At 42.9% G+C, this 13359-nt stretch overlaps 1 long non-coding RNA gene across 1 annotated transcript in view; it reads right to left on the bottom strand.

Moving 5' to 3' along the window:
- The window catches only part of LOC132815286 (uncharacterized), a 44273-nt gene that overhangs the window by 15227 nt on the left and 15687 nt on the right, over positions 1–13359 (bottom strand). The gene's annotated exons all lie outside the window — the stretch shown is intronic.

Below are 13359 nucleotides of genomic sequence, written 5' to 3'. Positions count from 1 at the left end.
AACTCATCCAGACCCATTCTCCTACATTTACCCCTTCACTTAACACTACGGGCAATTTAGCATGGCCAATTCACCTAACCCGCACATTTTTGGACTGTGGGAGGAAACCGGAGCACCCGGAGGAAAGCCACGCAGACACGGGGAGAACGTGCAAATTGACCCGGGGTCTCTGGCGCTGTGAGGCAGCAGTGCTAACCACTGTGCCACTGTGCTGCCCACTATTCTTATACCCACCCAGATGCCTTTTAACTGTTGTAATTGTACCAACCTCCCTCACTTCCTCTGGCAGCTCATTCCATACACGCACCATCCTTTGCATGAAAAAGTTGCCCCTGAAGTCCCTTTTAAACGTTTTCACTTCTGACCCTAAACCAACACCAGAGAAAAGACATTACTTATTTACCCTATCCATGATGTGGTTCTGTTCACCGAACTGGAAGTTTTTGTTGCAAACGTTTCGTCCCCTGGCTAGGTGACATCATCAGTGCTTTGGAGCCTCCTGCGAAGCGCTTCTTTGATGTTTCTTCCGGTATTTATAGTGGTCTGTCCTTGCCGCTTCCGGGTGTCAGTTTCAGCTGTCCGCTGTAGTGGTTGGTATATTGGGTCCAGGTCGATGCATTTGTTGATGGAGTTTGTGGATGAATGCCATGCCTCTAGGAATTCCCTGGCTGTTTTCTGTCTGGCTTGCCCTATGATAGTAGTGTTGTCCCAGTCGAATTCATGTTGTTTGTTGTCTGTGTGTGTGGCTACTAGGGATAGCTGGTCGTGTCGTTTCGTGGCTAGTTGATGTTCATGTATGCGGATTGTTAGCTGTCTTCCTGTTTGTCCTATATAGTGTTTTGTGCAGTCCTTGCATGGTATTTTGTATACTACATTAGTTTTGCTCATGTTGGGTATCGGGTCCTTCATTCTAGTAAGTTGTTGTCTGAGCGTGGCTGTTGGTTTGTGTGCCGTTATGGGTCGCAGTAGTCTGGCTGTCAGTTCTGAAACACTCCTGATGTATGGTAGTGTGGCTAGTCCTTTTGGTTGTGGCATGTCCTCGTTCCGTGGTCTTTCTCTTAGGCATCTGTTGATGAAGTTGCGCGGGTATCCGTTTTTGGCGAATACCTTGTATAGGTGTTCCTCTTCTTCTTTTCGCAGTTCTGGTGTACTGCAGTGTGTTGTGGCCCTTTTGAATAGTGTCCTGATGCAGCTTCGTTTGTGTGTGTTGGGGTGGTTACTTTCATAGTTTAGGACTTGGTCTGTGTGTGTTGTTTTCCTGTGTACCCCTGTGGTGAATTCTCCGTTTGGTGTTCTCTGTACTATCACGTCTAGGAATGGGAGTTGGCTGTCCTTTTCTTCTTCTCTCGTGAATTGGATTCCTGTGAGTGTGGCATTGATGATCCGGTGTGTTTTTTCTATTTCCGTGTTTTTGATGATTACAAACGTGTCATCGACATATCTGACCCATACGAACAACTCCGGTTCCTACACGAATGCCGAAAGAATCGAATCCTTCCACAATGTGTCAGGTACAGACTACCAGTCAACAACCCACAAACCAGGGAAACAGCCAAGCAGAACGGATTCAGGATGGTCCAGGTAATGATCACAGACGCTCACAACCGACTCCACAAATATAAACAAGAAATTGCGCGCCAAAAGTCGTTAATTTCAAAAACCACTAATCGTGAATGGACCTGGGCCATAGAACAGACTGTCACTATAGGACAGAACAGGACAACATACCGCAAAAAAACGGCACTAAAAGAAAAAATGGCCAAACTAACACGCAACAAAGAGGACACTACAACACACACCTGGGTTAAAAACCTCTCCCACAAACAGCTCACAGACATGGAAAGAACAATACTGGCCAAGGGACTCAACTACAACCACAGGGATGCCAAGACAGCAGACTTCCTAGCAGCACTGGAATGCACACTCAGGAACAATGGACTGACAGAAGAGACACAACAAACAGTGAGACAAACTGTCGTACCCATGATGATAAGGAAAAGACAAACACATAACCTCAACACCAAGGAGAGGGAAGCACTGAAAGCACTAAGAAACGATAAGAACATAATCATACTACCAGCAGATAAAGGCAGAATGACGGTCATCCTAGATAAATCAGATTACATCCAAAAAGCACAACAACTACTCGCAGATACCAACACCTACCAAATGAAGGAATGTGACCCCACACCACAACTCACCAATAGAATAAATAACACACTAAGGAATCTTCAAAAAAACGGACAGATAACCAAAGCTGACCTACAAAGAATGAAACCGGAAAGCAACAACACACCAAGATTCTACAGACTACCTAAAGTACACAAACCAGACATCCCACTCAGACCCATAGTATCACTACCAGGGACACCATCATACAAACTGGCCAAAGAACTACGACAGAAACTGAAGCACCTGGTCAGCGGATCCAAACACTCCATACAATCAACACAGGAATTCTTGAACATCATCAGAAATATACACATAGACAAAGAAGAAACCATGATCTCATTCGACGTGATGGCACTGTTCACTTCGATTGACAAAACCCTAGCCAGAGAAACAATAGCCAACCTACTGGACAAACAGAACAGAAAACAGGACGCGGAACCTATCAACAAAGATGGCATACTTAAACTACTGGACTTGTGCCTCACTGCACACTTTACATTCAACAACCAGATATACGAACAAATCAACGGAACACCCATGGGATCACCAATCTCGGGACTCATAGCAGAGGCAGTTATGCAAAGGTTAGAACAAACAGTCCTACCACAAATTCAACCCAAACTCTGGGTCAGATATGTCGATGACACGTTTGTAATCATCAAAAACACGGAAATAGAAAAAACACACCGGATCATCAACGCCACACTCACAGGAATCCGATTCACGAGAGAAGAAGAAAAGGACAGCCAACTCCCATTCCTAGACGTGATAGTACAGAGATCACCGAATGGAGAATTCACCACAAGGGTATACAGGAAAGCAACACACACAGACCAAGTCCTAAACTATGAACGTAACCACCCCAACACACACAAACGAAGCTGCATCAGGACACTATTCAAAAGGGCCACAACACACTGCAGTACACCAGAACTGCAAAAAGAAGAGGAACACCTATACAAGGTATTCGCCAAAAACGGATACCCGCGCAACTTCATCAACAGATGCCTAAGAGAAAGACCACGGAACAAGGACATGCCACAACCCAAAGGACTAGCCACACTACCATACATCAGGAGCGTTTCAGAACTGACAGCCAGACTACTGCGACCCTTAGGACTCATAACGGCACACAAACCAACAGCCACGCTCAGACAACAACTTACTAGAACGAAGGACCCGATACCCAACATGAGCAAAACTAATGTAGTATACAAAATACCATGCAAGAACTGCACAAAACACTATATAGGACAAACAGGAAGACAGCTAACAATCCGCATACATGAACATCAACTAGCCACGAAACGACACGACCAGCTATCCCTAGTAGCCACACACACAGACAACAAACAACATGAATTCGACTGGGAAAACACTACTATCATAGGGCAAGCCAGACAGAAAACAGACAGGGAATTCCTAGAGGCATGGCATTCATCCACAAACTCCATCAACAAACACATCGACCTGGACCCAATATACCAACCACTACAGCGGACAGCTGAAACTGACACCCGGAAGCGGCAAGGACAGACCACTATAAATACCGGAAGAAACATCAAAGAAGCGCTTCGCAGGAGGCTCCAAAGCACTGATGATGTCGCCTAGCCAGGGGACGAAACGTTTGCAACAAAAACTTCCAGCTCGGCGAACAGAACCACAACAACGAGCACCCGAGCTACAAATCTTCGCACAAACTTTGAACCCTATCCATGACTCTCATGATTTTATAAATCTCTATAAGGTCACCCCTGACCCTCTGCACTCCAGGGAAATCAGCCCCAGCCCTGTTCAGCTTCTGTCTATAGCTCACATCCTCCAACCCTGGCAACATCCTTGTAAATCTTTTCTGAACCCTTTCAAGTTTCACAACATTCCTCCGATGGGAGGAAGAACAGAATTGCACACAATATTTCAAGATTATTCTTGTCTTCCTTTGTAAGAATTCTATTATGTTTTGGTACTGTTTGGCCTCTAGATCCCTGGACATGATTTTTCGCCTCCTCCAATATCAGAATTATACTGGCCATCCATCAGTCCTGACTCTACACTATTCTAATTCATTCATAAATATGTGCAATAGAGCATCTGTTACCTCATTCCTAGATTTTTTTAGCATAGTTGGATGTTCTTCATCCTGACCAGGGACTTTATCCTCTTTAAGTCTGGCATGGTGGCTCAGTGGTTAGCACTGCTACCTCTCAGCACCAGAGACCTGGGTTCAATTCCTGCCTCAGGCAACTGTCTGTGTGCAGTTTCTTCCCTCAGTCCGAAAATGTGCAGATTAGGTGAATTGGCCATGCTAAATTGCCCGTGGTGTAAGGTGGATTAGTCAGGGGTAAATATGGGTGGGTGGGTTTCTCTTCGGAGGGTTGGTGTGGACTTGAAGGGCCTGTTTCCAGACTGTCAGGAATCTAATTAAGTCTCAGTTTATTCAATACACCCAACTTTTATTTATTTAAATGTCCTCATTACATTGTTCATCTCATCATTTAATGTCATGTATTCCATCTCTCTGATAATCATTAAAGCAAAATTATTATTTAATATTTCTGCTAGCTTTCATTACCAGTGACATTGTATTGTCTATCCCATAATATTATGTTAACTCAGAAGCAAAGGTACACCTACAGAGTTTCAGCTGATATTCTATATCACTTTGGTAGTTGGAATGAGCAGGTAATATGAACTAAAAAGTACAATTCTGTAGGGGTGCAGAATCAAAGAGAACTGAGGGTATAAATGCACAAATGTTGAAAATGGTAGGCAGATTGAAGAAGTGAATAAAGAGGCAGATGGAATATTGGGAATTGTAACTAGAAACAAAGAGTACAAAAGCAAATAAATATGAAATGTTTGCAAAACACCAGTTCAGTCTGAACTGGAACATTGCGTCCTGTTCTGAACGCCACACTTTAGAAAGGATGTGAATTCTTTAGAGAGTGTGGGGAAACGGTTTACAATAGGAACATAGAAATTAGGAGCAAGAGAAGGCATTTGGCCTCCCAAGCCTGTTCTGGTATGTTCCTGGCTGATCTGCTGTGACCACGTGTTTGGTTCCAGGATAAGGGATTTTAATTATGTGGACAGAACCTTGAACGGTTCTTCTCAGATGAGTGAAAGTTGGGAAGAGATTTGATTGAAATGTTCAAAATCATGAGGGGTCCGGACAGAATGTATTGAGAGAAACTGCTCCCACAATCAGGAATGTTAAGAATGAGAGGCCATTAAATTAAGGTGAATAGGCGAAGAAAGGGCGGCACAGTGGCACAGTGGCTAGCACTGCTGCCTCACAGCGCCTGAGACCCAGGTTCAATTCCCAACTCAGACGACTGACTGTGTGGAGTTTGCACGTTCTCCCCAAATCTGCGTGGGTTTCCTCCGGGTGCTCCGGTTTCCTCCCACAGTCCAAAGATGTGCGGGTCAGGTGAATTGGCCATGCTAAATTGCCCGTAGTGTTAGGTAAGGGGTATATGTAGGGGTATGGGTGGGTTGCGCTTCGGCGGGTCGGTGTGGACTTGTTGGGCCGAAGGGCCTGTTTCCACACTGTAAGCAATCTAAAGCCAATGGTGATATGAGGAGAAAGCTTTTTTTACACAACAAGTGGTTAGGATTGGAATGATTGCGCCTGGTGGAGACAGTTTCAATTGGAGTTTTCAAAAGGGAATTGATTGGGCACGTGAACAGAAAACTCCTGTGTGGCAATGAGGAAAGGGTGAGAGTGGAAATGATTGGCCATTACAGAGAGCGAGCACCAATAAGACAGGCTGAATAGTTTCATGTACTACTGACAGCACATCCCTCGCAAAGCCCCATAACTTTATGCAGGTCTAGTAGAGAGATGATGAGCATAAAAAAATCTCATTGATAATTTAGGATAATTTTTGTCAATGTACACTTCATTCTGTTATATCAAGTTGCCTAATAACTCAATAGTTAATTTGTAAATATTTCCATTTTGTAAATCGCTTATAAAGAATGGTTAATTTGGAAGACGTAGCAAGTATGTTTAAATGACCTCACAAGCTATGAATACTCAACTGAAGATGGTCATGACATTTAATGAAAACTGAAAGAGTTGTGGACACTGTCAATCAGAAACAAAAATAGAAATTACTGGACAATGCTCAGTAGGTCTGGCAACATTTGTGGAGAGAAATCAGAGTTAATGTTTTAAGTCTGGGGAAGGGTCACTCGATTGGAAATGTGAACTCGGATTTCTCTCCACGCATGCTGCAGATCTTCTGAGCTTTTCCAGCAATTTCTGTTTTGGTTGCGGTAATGTTACTGTTTATTTATACTAATTAATTGCTCTTCATGATTTATTATTATATATTTTATTATTTATAGAGCTGTAAATGTTTATTGACATTATTGTGTAAAGCTACTTATAAGATGATGTGACTGATAACAACTTCTGTTTGCACTTACAATTATACAAGACAGAAACATTTCATACTTCATAAAATTGTTTTTACTCTATGCCAGGTCATTCATTATAGTGCATATATCACAATTAGTTCAGTCTTGAGGAATAGTTATTGCAATGCATTGCAAACATATGAACCACATTATATGACATAAATAGATTAACACTTTCATTCAAATGGTGAACAGAGGAATCTTTTTTTCCAAGTATTGATTTCCTTCTGTTCAAATAAAACAAAGAACTATGGATGCTGAAGATCTGAAACAAAAACAGATAATGGTAAAGAAACTCAGCAGGTCTGTCTGGCAGCATCTGTGGAGAGAAAACACAGAGTTAATGTTTTGAGTCCAGACCTAAACAGTAGCGAGGAAAAGGTAATATTTTTGATGATGACAATGGATGGGGAAAGGAGTGAGTGGATAGGTGGAGAGGGAGCCAAACGAAATGGAAAGAAACTCAGACAAACAAAGGGAAGGGTTGATTTACAGGAGCTGCTGTTGGACTGGAGTGGACTAAGTTAAAAATCACACAACACCAGGTTATAGTCTAATAGGTTTATGTGGAAGCACTAGCTTTCGGAGCAACGCTCCTTCATCAGGTGGTTGTAGATAATAGAAGGTTGACAGTAAGTTAGGAAAGAGAAGAGTTGATAACGGGGCGACCATGCTTAGGTGAAAAGGAATTGTCTGTGCAGCCTATAGAGAGGGTTCAGAAGAGATTTACCAGGATGTTGCCAGCTATGGAAGGTTTGAGTAATAAAGGAAGGCTGGATAGCCTGGGAGATTTTTCACTGGAGAGTAGGAGTTGAGAGGTGACCATTGTAGTGATTTATAAAATCGTGAGGGGTATAGATTGGGTTAATGGCAGGTGTATTTTCCCTAGGATGGGGGATTTCAAGACGAGAAGGCATTTTTTTAAGGTGAGAGGAGAGAGATTTTAAAAAGACATAAGGGGCATTTTCTTTTACACAGAAAGTGGTGTGCATGTGGAATGAACTTCCTGAGGAAGTGGTGGATGCAGGCACAATATTTAAAAGGCATTTGGATAAGGACATGAATAGGAAAGGTTTGGAGGGATATGGGCCAGGTGAAGGCAGGTGGGACTAGTTTCGTTTCAGATTATGTTTAGCATGGACTGGTTGGACTGAAGGGCCGCATCTGCTCCCGGGGGACCAGTTCCATCACAGAACACACCAGGTGGCCTCCTTCCTCAAAGACCGCAATTTCCCCTCCCACTGTGGTTGGAAGTGCCCTCCAGCGCATCACATCCACTTCCCGCACCTCCGCCCTCAAATCTCATCCCTCCAACCACAAGGACAGAACCCCCAGTCCTCATCTTCCACCACACCAACCTCCGTATGCATCACATCATTCTCTGCCATTTCAGCCACCTACAAATGGACCCCATCACCAGAGATATATTTTCCTCCCCAACCCATCCGCTTTCCATAAAGACTATTCCCTCCACGACTCTCTTGTCAGGTCCACGCCCCCCAAACAACCCACCCTCCCCTCACGGCACCTTCCCCTGTCACCGCAGGAATTGCAAAACCTGTGCCCACACCTCCCCCCTCACCTCCATCCATGGCCCTAAAGGAGCCTTCCACATCCATCAGAGTTTCACCTGCACATCCACCAATATCATTTATTGTATCTGTTGAGACCCCGGGGAGACTGGACACCTATTTGCAGAGCGCTTGAGAGAACATCTCTGGGACACCTGCACCAACCAATCTCACCGGCCCAGGCTGAATACTTGAACTCCCGCTCCCATTCCGCCTAGGACATGCAGGTACCAGGCCTCCTCCACTGCCACTCTCTAACCACTGCCACCAGGAGGAAGAAGGCCTCATTTTCCGCCTTGGGACCCTCCAACTACACGGCATCAATGTGAACTTCACCAGTTTCCTCATTTCCGCACACCCGACTTTATCCCAGTTCTTCCAACTTGGCACAGCCCTCTTGAACCCTCCTACCTGTCCATCTTCCTTCCCACCTATCTGCTCCACCCTCGTCTCCAACCTATCACCATTACCCTCACCTCCATTAACCTATCGTCCTCTCAGCTACCTTCCCTCCGGCCCCACCCCCTCGACTCTCGAGCCTCAATCCTGATGAAGGGCTCTTGCCCGAAATGTCGATTCTCCTGCTCCTCGGATGCTACCTGACCCGCTGTGCTTTTCCAGCGCCACACTCTCGACTCTGATCTCCAGCATCTGCAGTCCTCACTCTCTCCCCGGTTGGACCGAAGGGTCTGCTTCTGTGTTGAATGACTCTATGACTCTATGTCATGACAAGGTCAGGGGTGTGGGACATAGAGAGACATGTTCAGGCTCTAAAATGATTGAACCCGATATTGAGTCCTGAAGGCTGCAGGGTCCCCCAGTGGAAAATGAGATGTTGTTATTGCTCTGAGCAATTATTTTTGAGTCAGGCATTAACAATGACAACAGAGTCCTCTAGTGGTGGCACCATAAAGTACACCTTTGACTAAACACAGCACGAGCACTGCAGGAAACTCCAGAGGGATTTTGCCATTTTAAGGTGATTTAATTATCCCCATATGTAAGAGATTTTAACATCACTGCTTGTTCCTTGGCCAAGAAGTGTTAAGAACATAGTGTATAGAACATTACAACACAGGAACAGCTCTTTGGCTCACCATGTTTCTGTCATTCTAAACTAATCCCATCTGTCTGCACATGATCCATTTTCTTCTATTTCCTTCCTGTTAATGTGTCTTGTCTAAATATCTCTTAAATGTTGATATCGTATCTGCTTCCATCATCTCCCCTGGGAGCACATTTCAGGCACCTACCACCCGCTGTGTGAATTGAATGTGCCTGGCACATCTTTCCCCCTCTCACCTTAAACCTATGAACCCTAGTATTTGACATTTCCAAACCTGGGAAAAAGACTTTGACTCTCCACTCTATCCCCCTGCCTCTCATAATTTTTTCCAGGTCACCTCCTGAGCCTCCAATGCTGTAACAGAAACAATCCAAATTTGTCCCAACCTCTCCTTACAGCTAATACACTCCAATTCAGGCAAAATCCTGCTAAGCCTCTTTTGTACCCTCTCCTAATCCTCCACAACCTTCCAATAATGTGGTGACCAGAACTGGACACAATACTCCAAATGTGGCCTAACTTTTTTTATAGCTGAAATTGAGAGAGAAACTGAGTTGATGTTTTGAGTCAGGTTCTGAGGAAGGGTCACTGACATTGAAACGTTAACTCTGCTTTCTCTCCCCAGATGCTGTCAGACCTGCTGAGTTTCTCCAGCAATTTCTGTTTTTGTGTCTAAACAGTTGTTCTGATAGAACAGACAGGCAGTGGGTGTAGTATGTGTATCTTGCCTTTACGAGAGTTTAACCTTTTAGGGATTTCCATTGCTATATGTACAATAATGTTGATACCTTGCTGGGCGGTTAGTCCACTGTGTGTCTGCAAGGGAACACATACAGTAATGAGTTGGTTTGCAGTAATGTCTGCTTCACAGCTTTGAAATAAACTAACCCACAGAGTTACTCAAACACTGAGTGTTTGGCCATTTTCACTGTCATTAACATGATGTAGTGAATTGCTGTGGGAAACCTCTTGTGCTGTTGAGATCTATCATGCTTGAACAATCAGCAAGTTAATCTACAGGTGAAACAAATGGTTGACAGTCTTAAATCATGCTAAAATGTGTGAGATAACCCTTGAGGAGTTTGTTTGTTTCAGCTTTAAAAACACAGCAAGCTTGTAAACAGATGAAACACTGCAGAGAGAAGCCAGCTTAGCTCACTTGAAAGAGGCAAGTGATCAGGGTGGATGCAAGATTGATAACAGTCTGGGGAATACCGAAGGGCAGGAGGTCCACACATTAAATTGGACACAACAGACCCTCTAACATATATTTGCTAATCAGCCCGTTCAAAGATTTTATTACACATCTTGGAGCAGGTGGGACTTGAACACAGACCCCCTGACTCAGAGGTGAGGACACTATAACTGCACCCGCAAGGATGCTGTCAGCAGATCTACTAACAGAAATTAAATTTATATTTTGGATTTCGAGATTCAGAAAATCAAGCTTAACAATTCAGACTGGGGCCCTCTTGTGGTACAGTGGTAGAGTCCCCATCCCTGGATTGGGAGGCTCAGATTCAAGTGGATTTGATTTGATTTGATTTATTTATTGTCACTTGTACTTTATTACGAAATTCAGTGAAAAGTGTTGAATAGCCTCACCACTCTCTGGTGTCATCTTAAAACACAGGAAATTAAACTGAAACACAGAATATAAAGGGAGAAGAATAAATAAATAAAGGTAAAGTCCCACCTCTTCCAGAGATGTGTAGTACCATCACTGAACAAGTTGATTAGAAAAATAGGTTAAATAAAAATTTAATTATTAAGACTTGCTTAACAATTGGGAATGAAGGTGCACACAGATTTGGCACATAAGGATTAACAGCTAAAGACTTAAAAGCTGGTCTACAGTGGTAAATATCTAATTCACTACATGGGCGATTACGGGTGGTGGTTAATAGTGCTTGTAAAAAGTCACAGTGATTTGGTGGTGGGAAATCTGCCCAGTCGTGTGTGGTAACATCTCTGGGGATAGAAAAAACACCAGGTCTTGTACTACACTGGTAGTGTCTCCACCACTGAGTCTGGTGGCCTGGGTTCAAGTCCCTACCTGCTCCAGAAATGTGTCATAGAGCTGTAGCTTTAACAAGTTATTTTGTTCTGATTTCTTTTAAGAGAGAAATTGAATGAGAGGTGAAGAGCTGGATACTAAAGACCACGTGAGTAGACAACTTGGAAGGTCTTGAGTTTTTTTTAACAGCTTAAATGCTCTCACAGATGAGGATTTCTGGTTTTGATTTTTTAGTAACATCAGAAGCTATTGGGGTCTCAACAGAGTTAGATGTTTCAGTAAATGTCTCCTAGCTGCTACACTCCCTGAATCCTCTCTTGATGTGTTTTTCCCTCCTGGATTGGAAAACTGCATGTGAGATTCTGAGTCGGAACTTGTTTTTTTGCTAAAGGATGTGTTTATGAGATGTCAGTTAATTAGTTAATTACTGTATCTATTGTTCTGTTAAGTTTTCCAGTAGAGTTGTTATTCTAAGTTCCCCTTTTTATTGATTGTATTTTAACTACAGTGTTTAAACAAATTGTGTTTTGCTTAACATCAAGAAGTTTGACCAGTCACATCACATCTAAAACTTCATATTTGCCTTAAAAATAAGAAAAAGTTAGGGTCTAGGCTGCTTTCTTAAAATATTTTGAGAGGGTCTGGTCTGGTCCATAACAAGATCGATTAGAAATATCTCGCGAAAAAAGGGGAAAAACAAAAAGAAAAAAATTTAAGATGATTTGGTGATGGGAAAGTCATTCAGTAGCACTTCCAGATGTAATACAAAAGTTAAAAGATTCCCAAAAGATATGGACTACATTAGACAAGCAAATTGACATCAGGTTAATTTAAACGTTTGTTTTTAGAATTTATATAATTTAAACAGAAGCCATAGACCAGTTTGTGGGTAGGCGCAGAGAAAAGGGCTGGCTTGGAGATTTTTCAGATGAGAGCTGGCAAACAGAATTGTTGAGTCAGTGATTGTATCCATCCTTATGGAAGCACTTCCATGAAAGATTTGCTGGATAAACTGAAGACTTAACAGTACCAATAATGATTGAAGGGTGGATGTAAGAAGGAAACCATTACACAGGTTGGTGAGGTGTATAGGTCGTCAGTAGAATGTGACAGTTGGTGCAATCACTGGAACACCCAATCACATCAGGATATGTGCAATGTGTGGCCTTCTGCATGCATGAAAAAACTGCTTAATTTTCACTCAATTTTGCAAGGTGTGTGACAGGACATTGGAGCAAAGGCTGATGCAGCTACAAAGAGCCATGCACTGATCCGAATAGACACTACACAAGGAGTATATTCAAGTCAGCATAAAGACAGTTTGGTATCCCTCCACAGGCATATCTATGAAGTGATTGAGAAAGCAGAGTCTAACTAGATACATAATAAGAAAAAGAGCAGTGAACACATACTGTTAATCTCATGGAAAACAGAAATCAAACCTTTCCATGTAAAAATTCAAAGTATCTGACAGAAAACTATTCATTACTGACCAAGATTGACATGGGGGCGAGTGCCAATATATTAGCCCTGTGCATACTAAAGAATTTACCCAAGGACCTGGGAAACCATGATGAAACCTGGGAATACTAAGCTTGAGGTCACCAGTTCAATGTGCAGGATCAGTAAGGCTGGAGTACAAGTGCAAACTATCCACTTGGACATCACAGATGGTTTACATTGTACACACTGCTAGTCCAGTAATTACAGGTATATCATCATTCCATAACCTCACACCAGTTACAGTCTGTGCAACCAGTCAGAAATCAGAGACAAAACAGAAACTGAATCAAATAACTGAAGAAACATTTACAGACTGAATATTGAAGAAGAAAGTCAGAGGTCACACAAGACCAAGTTATAGTCCAACAAGTTTATTTGAGCTCACAAGCTTTCGGACCATGATCCCCTTCCTCACCTGCCTTCTGATTTTATCCACCTCCACAACATGGAATAGAACACTTCACATTTTCTTGTGAATTAGTGGACCTAAAACTTCAGGTCTTTGCAATGAAGAGAAAACTGAAAGTTGACAAGGAAAGGTTGAAATGCTAGATCAAGTTAAATTGAACTTGAGATTGCTGTTTCTGAGATGATGTAGTCTTCGG

This window comes from Hemiscyllium ocellatum, chromosome 4 (genome assembly GCF_020745735.1).
Source record: "Hemiscyllium ocellatum isolate sHemOce1 chromosome 4, sHemOce1.pat.X.cur, whole genome shotgun sequence".
Taxonomy (NCBI): domain Eukaryota; kingdom Metazoa; phylum Chordata; class Chondrichthyes; order Orectolobiformes; family Hemiscylliidae; genus Hemiscyllium; species Hemiscyllium ocellatum.
Note: the sequence above shows the minus strand (reverse complement) of the source record. Positions and strands in the feature narration are given on the sequence as shown.